An 8,630-nucleotide genomic window follows, 5' to 3' on the forward strand; every position below is an offset into this window, starting at 1 on the left:
GGGGGCTTTTCAGGAGCTCCTTAGCAGCCAGGGATCCAAAAGAATACCTCCGTGACAGGGCGGAGGAGCAGACAGGGTCCCAGGATCGTGGTCCATGGGTCCTGACCCCTCGGAGCACTCCCTGCTCTGAGCAGGCCTGACATGATGGAAACTCGGGAGTTCGGGAGCCGGGGAAAGTCACGGGTGAGCGGCTCAGGTGTCCTGATACGAGCCCGGCATCCCTGGGCTGGCGGTGGCAGCTGGAAGCTGGCGGGTATAGCTGGGCAGGGCTCTTGGGGCAGCCAAGCGCCTCTGCTGGCATCTACGGGCATACCAACTGAACCTGCCCGATCGCTTCTGATCTCGGAAGCTTAGCAGTGTGGGGCCTGGTTAGTACTTGGATGGGAGACCGCCTGGGAATAACAGGTGTTGTGGGGTTTTTTGTTTTCTTTCTTTCTTTCTTTTCTACCTGCCTTTCGTTCCTTCTCTCTCTCTGTCTCTTCTCTCTTTCTTTCTTTTCTTTCTCTCTTTCTTTCCTTCTTTCTTTCTTCTTTTTTCTTTTATGTTTCAATAATTCAAAGGATTTTAGGGAGTATCCCAAATGATGATGAATCCATTGTAAGTCAAGCTATGCACACACAGGATAATGACATTCTTCAGCACTTAAGTACTATGGTGACTTTCTGCTATTGTTGAGAGAATGAGTCCAGGGGACCAGGAAGGCTTGATGTCTGTCTTGGTTTATCAGTGCCTTCTATCCGTGAAGAGAGTGATGTAAACACAAAGGAAACCAGGACCATTTTATTATTATTAGATTATTAGCTCAGGCTTATTCTTTAAACCCTTGCACACAAGCTCTCTGAAAGCAAGCAGTTGGTCTCACTCTAACCCTAGATAGAAAAGACTTCTCCTTCCTGCTATGTCCAAGTGATACTAGCAAAGGACCGCTCAAATGCTCAGAGAGCATCCTTGTTTATTTGAATGTAAGAGGAGAGGGAAAGTAAAGCCAAGTCTTTTTGACATTTCAAATCCATTTGTTTTACCTTCTTATTGACCTTCCTAACATATCACCCAAAGACTGTGTTCCTTGGGAAGCAGATTCTAGGACAGTGTTAGAGGTACAAAAGGTTTAGAGGGAGTCATTCTGTGAAAGGGCATGGGAGGAAGGATGAGTGGGCAGGGGAAGGTGTCAGATCACAGTACAGACCTGAAGAAAATCTCTGGCAACCTAAACAAGGAAGTTTGGATCAAAGATCATCCATCAGAGGAATCCTGTATTGAATGAAAATGGCTGGGTTTTGTACCATTGCCTTCTTCAATAATTAGATGAAAGCCCCAGGAGGGAGTGTGTTCTGGGCTAGATAATTGCTGAAGCAAACCCTGAAAATGCTGCCAACTGAAGACTGTTAGCTAACACAGTCCTTGTAGCTGGACAGTAAGTCTTTCCTTGAAGGAGAATATGAGTGGCACATCTCAGTATCTGCCATATAAATAATGACTCCCACATAGCACTTAACAATATAGTCAAAATTGATACTCACTCTTTGAAGGAAAAACTTGCCAACAAGGAACAGAAATTGTTTCTTCTCTTCAGTTCTTAGAATGAACAACATGATGATGGTGACAGTTAATTCTAAAGTAATTTTATTTGCTCTAAATTGTGTGCTTCTGCCAGAGAACCTTTCTATATACTTTCAAAGTACTTACAGGATAAAATAAATTCAAAAAATTAAATTGCCCTATGTTAAGTATCTGGAAATTAATAAGAAAAAAGAACGAAAAGACACAGCATTAATTCTACTCTGACACCACTTTTGAATCATTCTTGAGATAGATATTTTCTCCAGGGGTTAAGTAAGTAGGAGAGAATGAATGAAAAGCTGTAGTATACTAGATAATTTGGAATAATAAATTTAAATTTTCAGTGAACATGAACTATTCCAATTAAGTTGTACATTTAATCATCTGCATCCTTTCTTAAAATAAAATATTTAAGCCTGTTTCCTCCAAAAAAGTCAATTTTCCTCACAAACCCACTGAAGCCTGAACAGTGAAATATGAGGAGCCACTCAGTCATGAATTCTACTAGACAGAGAGACAAATAATCCCACATAGTTTCATTTAATCAACTAAACCCATTTTAGAAATGTTGGGTTGGGGCCCTAAGTCAAGTTGGAGATTACACATGTCAGCAGAGTTAATGGCCTTTCTCTTTTGGGAAATTGCCACGGGGACAGAATTACATTTAAACTTGTGGCTGGGTTAAGTAAGAAAGTATTTAATTTAGCATATACCAAATTACCCAAGTGCACATTGAAATAATCAATTAATCAATCAACCTTTTATTGAGCACCTATTAAATGTCAGAAGGAATGCTAGACTTAGAGGCCTACAGGGAAGCATCAGTAAATTAAGAGAATTAAATGCTAGGATATGATGCACATGACTCACTGACTAGTTAGCAAGGGCTGATTCACTCCCATTGCCTAAAAGCTTTCCAAAAAAATGCCCATGAAAAGAAAAGTGACTCTTTCAAATTTACAACACTGATACATATGCAAATTGTTCAAATATCTTTGAGGAAATTACCATGCGTTACACTATAGAGAGGCTCAATTGAGAAGAAACCTGAGGTTGACTTTGTACAGATCCATGGTCCATCAGCTAGAGTCAATCAATAAACTAGTCCCAACCTACACACTCTTCTCCTCTCTTGTTTCATTATGAAAACTACTAACCTTAGTGCTAGAAGTGAAGGGGCTGAAGATTGGAGGCTACATTCTGCAATATAAAGTCATATAGATTTGCAGACAGAAAGGGAGCAGAAGATAATGGAAAAGATGTAAGAAATTCTGGGAACTGCATTTCCTCATATATTCTTTCAGATAGAGAACAACTAAGAACAGCTTTAAATTATATTTTTAAAAAATCACCTTCATTCATTCATGAGTTCTATCAGGCAGAAATAACGCTATACCACCTACATATCATCAATTAGAAGAACCAGAGTAGATTTTTGCTAAAGCCCAACAGAGCCTCACCTGACTTTGCCTGGGAAATCTAAATGACAAGATACCCTTTAACTGAGCATCTGAGAAATATATTCTATAGACCTAGATGTTTGTAATGGGGGACATAAGGGAGAAACACACCTGTAAGTCAAACAGGGAAGAAACAACTTTACAAGTTAAGCACATATACATGTTTGGCTCAATCGATGAAAAGAGATCTAACACTTAAGATTTAGCTTGAAAAGTAACATTTTTAGCTGGGCGTGGTGGCTCATGCCTGTAATCCCAGCACTTTGGGAGGCTGAGGCGGGTGGATCACGAGGTCAGGAGATTGAGACCACACTGGCTAACACCGTGAAACGCCGTCTCTACTAAAAATACAAAAACATTAGCCTGACATGGTGATGGGCGCCTGTAGTCCCAGCTACTCGGGAGGCTGAGGCAGGAAAATGGTGTGAACCCGGGAGGCGGAGCTTGCAGTGAGCCAAGATTGTGCCACTGCACTTCAGCCTGGGCAACAGAGCAAGACTCTGTCTCAAAAAAAGAGAAAAGTCACATTTTTCAAATAACAAAAGCTTGAACTTTTTTAGAAATGGGGGGATTGCAAAATGAGACATTTTTCTCCTAGCTCATAGGCAAGTACGTGTATTTTTAAAGACAATACTTCAATTTTACTTTTTAAAGCCCTTGCTTTCATAGAACATAAGTTTTGGGTCTTGAAGGATGGTGATATGGTTTGACTCTGTGTCCCTACTCAAATCTCATTTCAAATTGTAATCCCCATGTGTCAAGGGAGGGATCCGGTGGGGGGTGATTTGATCATGTGGGCATTTTTCCCCCTTGCTGTTCTCCTGATATGAGTGAGTTCTCATGAGATCTAATGGTTGTAAAGTGTGGCCCATCCCCCCTCGCTCCCTCTGTCTCCTGCTGTCTAAGACGTGCTTGCTTACCTTTGGCTTGCTGCCGTGATTGTAAGTTTCCTGAGGCTTCCCCAACCATGCGGAACTGTGAGTCAGTTAAACCTTTTTCCTTAATAAATGACCCAGTCTCAGGTGGTATCTTTATAGCAGTGTGAAAATGGACTAATACAAATGAGAAGTCCTCTGTTCAGAGAAAAATGTGTGAAAATACATACCAAGATTAAACAACATCTAAAAAGAAACTGATTCTTAAACAAAAATGACATTAAACAAAGAAGCAACAGCAAAACCACACAGGTCAGAAGGCCTGGAGTTAGATCTGTGTGATGGGAGGTAGTAAGAAATACAGCGACCAGATAACTACAGAGTAGAGGCCAGTTCAGAGCCTCAGAATTCAAGTTGCAAAATCTGGTTCTTTCAGGCCAGGGGAAACCACTAATGCTCTAGGCATTGTCTTCTTGGATTTCTGAACAAAGGGGCTTCTTTTGAATCTTGCCACATGACCTAGAAACAAAGCTAAAAGTTGAGTAGACTGTTGTCAAGAGAGATGATGAGGTTTACTCAAGGCCATACAATGAGGTACTGATTTTATTGCCAGGGGAAAAATCCGTGCTACATTTCTACAATATGCTTAATCATTCTTGAAAAGAACTATTTCTGCTACAAAAGCATCTGAAACAGAGTCTGTGTGATTTTTTTATTTTATGCAAATAAATTTTTTCTTTTTGTTTTCTTTTTTTTTTTTTTAATAAAATCTGTTCCCATCTGTCCTTTTTTAAAAATGTGCTGCAAAAAAGAGAAAAAAGAAGTTTGGATAAGCACCTGGTTATTTGAATCAATTATTGAGCACTTTGGATGTTTTCCATGGATAATCCTAGAAACAGATCATTCTCTAAAGGTTTTTCAATTATATCGTTTATCAATACAGAGTTTCTCATACATGTTCTCTGTGAAAAGACAAGGATTAAAGATGTGAATTAGGCTAGAGTCTGAGACCTGGAGGAGCTGTAGACAAGTGGCATAGGTTTAACAAGAACCTGAGTTTGAATTTGATCCTTGCCACTAATTGATTATGAGAACTTTGGGTATGATAAATGTCAGCTTTTCACCTAAACACCCCTGCTCAGGCAGACTCCTCAGTTTCTTCACTGGTATTCATAGATAGGTATATAATAAAAACTATATACTTATACAAAGTTGGGTTAGAATTAGAGCTTTTCCATAGGAATGAGCTAAGCATTATATGGCATAATATATGTAAACTGCCTTATCCAGTACCTGGAACAGGCTGTGTGGTTATAAATGTTTATTCCCATCTCTTGCCATTATGCCTCAACTCCAGTCTCTTGATTAACTAAGAGCTATTTGTGGACAGGGCATTCATCTTTCTATATGCTTGTATCACAAAACACTTTATCATGTGCATTGGATTTCTCAATAACTGGTTATCTATGTAACAACTCTTTCAGCCTCAATTCTCTTGTGTGTAAAGTCAGAATGAAAAACATTCTTTTCTTTCTTTTTTTTTTTTTTTTCTTGAGACAGAGTTCTTGCTCTGTTGCCCAGTGGTGCAATTCTCCTGCCTCATGCCACCACCCCCTATCCCCACCAAGTAGCTGGGACTACAGGCATGCACCAACATACCTGGTTAATTTTTTTCTTTTTTTTTTTTTTTGTAATTTAGGTAGAGATGGAGCTTTGCCACGTTGTCCAGACTGGTCTTGAACTCCCAGGCTCAAGTGATCTGCCTGCCTCAGCCTCTCAAAATGCTGGAATTACAGGCGTGTGCCACCAAGACCAGCCAGCATGGAAAAAAACATTCTTTCAAATCGTGAACTGGGAATTTCATATGATAACTCTTAGACATATGAAACACTCATGTTAAACATTCAATAAATGTTAACCTTAATATCATAATATAGAAGCACCATAGGCCATAGTTAAAAACTTAGAAGCTAGATTGTCAAACAGTACATGTATGGCTTTGAACAAACCCCTTGAATGATTTGTGCTTCCATTTCTTAGCTGAAAATAGGGGGGTGATAATAATATCTACATGACAAGATTGTTAGATTTATTATTAAATTAATTAACACAAGCAAAGCACTTAGAATAATGTCTGATGTACAGTAGGCACTATTTAATATTCCCAATTTTATTATAATAAACTCTCACATCAAAGATGAATAAATGAGATATCAAAATGCAAACAATCCATTCTTGTTTTGCCTATTGTTTCAGACTCTACAATGGAGGGAAAGAGAAGTATTTCTTTAGAGCTGGCTGCTTCAATCACCAGATGTTACTCTGTTAGAAAGATCTCTGGTGCCACTTGCTATGAGCACTTGATAACCCCAGATGATGTTTGCCTTCTGCTGCCTGGGGCTTTTGCAACTGTTCAAATCTCACTTCTCCCTTCCCTTCCGCTCTTCCTTGTCAGTTGTCGCCTTTGGATTCCAAACTGAAGCCAACGTCAGTCACTTTAGCAAACTCGAGTGCTGCTGTGGGCTGTTCTTTGAACCCCTTCCAGCAAGCTCATGGTGTTCATCTGTGCAGAGAGAAGGAGTCTGTGCAAAGAATTCTCCGCACTTGAGAGCTTCCAAGCATTTCCCTGGTGTCTTTGTACATCTCTATTCCAAATTCCTATGTCAGAAAGTTGACATTGTCTGAATTTTGAGTAAAATGTAACTTTTGGTGTACTGTGTTTCTTTAAGGGTAAAATATTTCAAATCTTAGTGCAGGATATTTTGTCTCAGTGATACCAAAGTAGGCTTAATCCTGTGTTCTATTTTGGCAGGATTCCTCAGTCATCTCAGGCTGTTTGAGATATGTTTCAGGGTTTTCTATCTTTTCACAGACACCTACTTTACAGCTAGTTCTAGCCTCCACTACTTTCTAGCTATGGGCTGGTTTTTTAAGGACTAATTGATTCATAAATTCAACAAATATTTATTCAATGACAAATATGGCTCAAAACACTTTGATTTTGTGCACGAGTGCATCCCTATTACTTAAAGATATTTCCTATGCTTTCAAAGAGCCTACATTTCAGTGAGAATACATAGACACTAATCAGTATGCACACAAACAAATGTGTACTAGCATAAATTAAGATAAGTTCATCAAGAATATGAACATGGGCTCTGAAAGCAGAGAATAAGCCTGCCTACACGTGAGAATGGTAGGGAAGACAGCCTGATTAAGTTATATTACATGAGAAATCTAAAATCTAAAATCTTAAAGAATCATAAAAGTGGCCAGACATGGTGGCTCATGCCTGTAATCCCAGTACTTTGGGAAGCTGAGGCGGGTGGATGACGAGGTCAGGAGATCGAGACCATCCTGGCTAACAAGGTGAAACCCCGTCTCTACTAAAAAAACACTAAAAATTAGCCTGGAGTGGTGGCAGGCACCTGTAGTCTTAGCTACTCGGGAGACTGAGGCAGGAGAATGGCGTGAACCCAGGAGGTGGAGCTTGTAGTGAGCCAAGATCGTGCCACTGCACTCAAACCTGGATGACAGAGCAAGACTCAAAAAAAAAAAAAAAAAAAAATCATAAAAGTATGAAACCTAAAAGCTGAGTATGAATTTAGTATGAGAGTGAAAGTTTGCCAGGCAGAGGACATGTGGAAATTTGTAAAAGTACACTTGCTGGAAGGAATATGGCCTACCTCAGGATTTGGTAGGTCAGTGAAAAAAGACCAATAATATATCAATGAAACGGAACGTCATGAAGGTCAAGCTTGAAGGATGGAGCCTGTCTGGCCAAGTTGGTTTGAGGCTAATAAAAGTGGCTCTATAATTCCTGTTAGTTTACCAGGCCCTGTTGTGAATTTATTAAGCCTTAGAACCTTGGAGAAAAAAGAGAGTTGTTTCTTTAAACCACCCAAATTGTCCAGGATTGTTTGTTTCTGTGCCTCCAACTCTCCCCACCTGGGATCCCCTCTAAGATAAACTGCTACTGGTTCAGAATTTCTAAAACACGTTTCATACTATTTCCTGGATGAATGGATGCTTTATATTGTTGTAGTTATGCTAAACTGTTTCTAGTCTGGCCCCAATCAAACCTTATTAATCTCTTGAGTTGATATTTGAAGGCACTTTGCTTGAAATAGCTGCCTTATTCTCTCTAAAATATTCCATTCCATCAACAGAGTGGAGACAATCTGTCAAATGGAAGAAAATATTTGCAAACTATTTATATGGCAAGGGACTAAAATCAAGAATATACAGGGAACTCATATAATTTGACAGAAATTAAAATGTGGGCAAACCAAATAATCAAATCAATCATAAGAAAAAAGAAAACAAAGCCAGAGGTATAATATTATGACTTTAAGTATACTATAAAGCTATGGTAACCAAAACAGCATGGTAGAGGTGTAAAAACAGACACATAGACCAATGGAACAGAGCAGAGAATCCTGAAAGAAAGAAATCCAGAAAAAACAAAATCACGTACCTACAACCATCTGATCTTCAACAAAGTCAGCAAAAATAATCATTGAGGAAAAAGACTCTTTATTCAATTGACAGCCTGCTGGAATAGCTGGCTAATCCTATGCAGAAGAATGAAACTGAACCTTACTTTCACTGTATGTAAAAGTTAACTCAAGATGGATTAAATATTCAAATGTAACACTTCAGACTATAAGAATCTGAGAAAAAACAAAAAACAAAACAAAAAAAAACCTAGGAAACGCCATTCTGGACATCGGCC

The 8,630-nt window shown here is 39.2% G+C and overlaps 1 pseudogene; it reads left to right on the forward strand.

The window, feature by feature from the left end:
* The first annotated feature begins 299 nt into the window (after positions 1-299).
* LOC115895880 lies at positions 300-417 on the forward strand (annotated as a pseudogene).
* Positions 418-8,630: the final 8,213 nt, after the last annotated feature.

Source organism: Rhinopithecus roxellana, unplaced genomic scaffold (assembly GCF_007565055.1).
Source record: "Rhinopithecus roxellana isolate Shanxi Qingling unplaced genomic scaffold, ASM756505v1 contig3503, whole genome shotgun sequence".
In the NCBI taxonomy this organism is placed as follows: domain Eukaryota; kingdom Metazoa; phylum Chordata; class Mammalia; order Primates; family Cercopithecidae; genus Rhinopithecus; species Rhinopithecus roxellana.